General features: G+C 36.7%; 1 pseudogene; it reads right to left on the minus strand.

Annotated features, from left to right (window-relative positions):
• Positions 1-412: 412 nt before the first annotated feature.
• Positions 413-1,874, minus strand: LOC120195154 (annotated as a pseudogene).
• Positions 1,875-3,945: the final 2,071 nt, after the last annotated feature.

The following is a 3,945-nucleotide window of genomic DNA, read 5'->3' on the forward strand; positions in this document are numbered from 1 at the left end:
TGCAATAGGAACATATAGATCACAATATTTTGAGGATTAATAGAAGAATCAATATTTTGAGGTGAATTTGAGTACCTATATTTAGCTATTTGGAGCTAAATTCATATCCGATTAGGCTTAAATTTGGCCAACGATTTTAATTACACAATCACATGAGTACGTAGAACTCACACTCGTCAACTTGAAAATTCAAGGCATTACACTCGATTTTATTAAATGTAAGATGTAAGTACTAATAATTTTGTATCAAAACAATTACTATCTTATTGCATTGAAATGTATTACAAGAAGTATAGCTTTTGAAACCTAGATAAAATATCACATCTTTATGTCAAATCCTTAATATTTGACACTATACTAATTACTAACGTAGCTTAGAAATTATTATTCTTTCAGAATATTGTGGCTCAAAATATTTTAGTACACCAGTCATTATTAGTATTCTTGAATTTTATATCGGTCATTATTTTACAAACCGGATGAAATGAAGATCGGTTTAGTTTGTAACCCAACCATCTCTTGTTTTAATAAGATATCCAATTCCCTGACAAATACTTCCATTGCTGGGGCTGGTAAACAAATTGACATGGCAATTCCATCCCCTCCTTTCTCATTCTTGACTGCCACTAAAATACTCAATGGTGATGCACCGTGTAATTTAGCACCCAAACCAGCTTTTGCAAGCCCTCCGTACACTGCTTTACCCCACCCAAAATCAACATCTTCAAACCCTGCTCGTGTTACATCTGTTACCAAACAACTCCCCGCCATGGGATAATGGGGTCGACCCTTTATCACCATTAAATCTGCCACCGATCTCACATACTCTTCTGTCACGCTCTCTTGGCTTGTCTCACCAGTTTTATTGCATAGCCTAATGGGTTTTTCACTGAGTTTTCTAGCTGTTGTTATTGCAGCCGGAAAGACGATGGCGTTACCGTAATACCCTGATGGTAAAGGAGGGTTTAACTTTAGACGTGCACTAACCATGAATAGCAAGCGAACCTCTTCATCAGGGTCTGTTTCTAGGGCAATTGTTCGGCAACGCCATAAACAAGCTGCTAAGAGTTCAAACCTCGAACATTGACGAAGGTGGTAGGGCAAGAGTTTGCGAAGGGACGAAAGTTCATTGGGGCCAAAGAAAAAGGAGCGGTGGACCATGTTTTGCAATGGGGTGTTGGTACTGATGGGCATGGCGTCTTCTTTTTCTCGGTCGTACTCGCGATGGAACAACGAGACTCGTGGCGGATCTCTAGCACTTAGAAGGTGCCTCTCCCATACAGGTTGTACTGAAGGGGCGGTTGCTCCACGAGCTATCTCAGCCATGGCTAAAATCAATTGCATCATGCCACTGGCGTCGGTTAAGATGTGGCTAACGTTGATGGCAAAGATAAAACCACCGCATCTCAACCTTGTCACCTGAATGATCAACAGTGGTCTATTCAAAGTTCATTCGGGTTAGGAACATCATAAAGGAGCTCATCAATGCAAGGAAATGGTGGACAGATTATATCCCCAAAATCCTTAAGTGCAACATCGGCATCGGCTTCAATATACAAAGCACCTTCGCCAGTACAATCTACCATAAGCTTGCGGTTAGGCCCTTCCCTTAACCTACCAGCAAGTGGATAATAGAACACTAGAGTTTGTGCGAGTGCCTCCCGAATAACTGCAGCAGGGTCCTTCCCTTGCATGGAAGGATTCCACCCAAAAAATTGGATCACCGGGATATTGAACCGGAGACTTTCTTGGTCATCGATGTCGGATAACAGTTTGCAGTCATTAGGGGTGAGCTTTGCAGGAGCAACAAGTTCCGGTTTACGTCTTCGGACCGAAAATGCTACGGCAGAGGACGGTAGTGCCATGGACGTGTGACTGAGTGTTAGGTGCTGAGACTTTTGCACGTAGTAGACATATATATATATGTTAAAGGGAAACCGAGAAAGGTTCGGTTCTGTCACAACAAGTTAGGTCGTGTGCAGAATAAACGTGTCTTTTATTTTATTTTTCCAGTTAACTTAAACGTGTTCATGGACCGCTTGCAGGACCAGTTTGTTGTGGGAAGAAGCAAAACTGAACAAGAAACATGTTTGTGGTTCCTAAAAGTCAACCCATTTTAAGATTGAATTTGACGTGTGCATGGACCGCTTGTTGTCAAGTTTATTATGGTTTTTCTCTACTTCTTTTCCTAGAGTTTTGGACAAAGTTTTATATAAAAAAAACACGTTTTTTCAGTTAATTTAAACGTCTACATGGACGGCTTGCGGGACCAGTTTGTTGTGAGAAGAAGAAAAAACTGAAGAAGAGACATTCTTGTGGTTCCTAAATTTCAACCATTTTTAAGATTAATTTGATGTGTGCATGGAACGCTTGCAGGACCAGTTTGTTGTGAGAAGAAGCAAAATTGAAGAAGACACATGCTTTACGTGGTTCCAAAAATTCAAACATCTTTAAGATTAATTTGACGTGTGCATGGACCGCTTGCTGTCATAAAAAAAATGCCCATTTCCCAGTCATCATAAAGCATGTATACTATCCAGCTGAGAAATTTGAAACTGTAATTGACACATAAGAAAATGGTATTCATGTTAATATTAGAGGCAATCTGGGGCAATTTGAGTAATTAATGTTTGATTTAATACAAGTCTTTCAATAAATTATTAAAAGATTGGGTCCCTCGCCCCTGTTATAATTTAGAATTTGCTCGTCTAACTCAGTTGGTAGAGTACAAGGCTTTTAATCTTGTGGTCGTGGGATCAAGTCCCACTGAGGGTAATTCATAACGGAGATATTCCACGGAAGCTGCTCTCAACCTGACATTGGGGGCAGCCTACTATCCTACCTCCCCCTTACCCTATTACATATAGGAATAGGGTCAGCTAATTGCCCATGTCATAATTTACAAATTTGATTTTTAGACTAGTACAAGATTGTTAAAAGATTGAGTAAACTACAAGTTAAATATTTTGTTTCGTTTTAGTACTTAATTTTTTTTAATACAATACATAACATTTAGTTTCAATTTCAATTTGGTATCCATAATTAAAAAAATTAAAAAATAAATTGTTGACATGAGAGTTTTTATTTTATTTTTCACTGATGACGTGCCATTATCTTATGGTGACACGTCAACATTATCGTTAAGTTTTTAACGACAAGTACAAAAATGAAACATAAACTAAATATTACGTATGAATTTAAAAGAAATAAAATTTGGGTACCAAAACAAAATAAAAGTAATAATTTAGATACTAAACTTGTAATTTACTCTAAAAAAATTAAAGAGATTTTGTATTTCCCAAATCAAAATACAATAAGCTGTAAATGTAGGACTAAAGTGTTGGATTAAAATCCATAATTATGGACACATGTTTTAATGTATATTGTTATCATAAAATATGACATAAATTAAGTAGGCCTGTAAACGAACCGAACGCACACGAACGAAGGTATGTTCATGTTCGTTCATTTAATAAATAAACGAACATAAACGAACACGAACATAAACGAACAAAATTTTTTTTGTTCATGTTCGTTTATTAAGGAATATGATTTGTTCATGTTCGTTCATTTAATAAATAAACGAACATAAACGAACACGAACATAAACGAACACGAACATAAATGAACACGAACATAAACGAACATAAACGTTGGAGACCCTACCTTCCATTGTTCTTTCATGAAAAATAGTCGACAATGCAAATCAACCAAATCTACAGTGATAAATAGCGTAAGAGCTTATTAGCAGTGATGAAATGTTTGAAGATATCAAATATTTCGATCGATCTTTTAAAGATATTAAATGATTCGCACGACTTTAATTTAACGCTATAATATTTATCTTAGTGTTCCGTGATTACATATGAACAATCATTTTCCGCTATTACACTCTTTTTCAGAAATTGCATAGAAACCTTTGTTTTGTTTTCTGGCAAATTCTAT

Source organism: Hibiscus syriacus, unplaced genomic scaffold, assembly GCF_006381635.1.
Source record: "Hibiscus syriacus cultivar Baekdansim isolate YM2019G1 unplaced genomic scaffold, ASM638163v2 tig00117007_pilon, whole genome shotgun sequence".
Lineage (NCBI taxonomy): Eukaryota > Viridiplantae > Streptophyta > Magnoliopsida > Malvales > Malvaceae > Hibiscus > Hibiscus syriacus.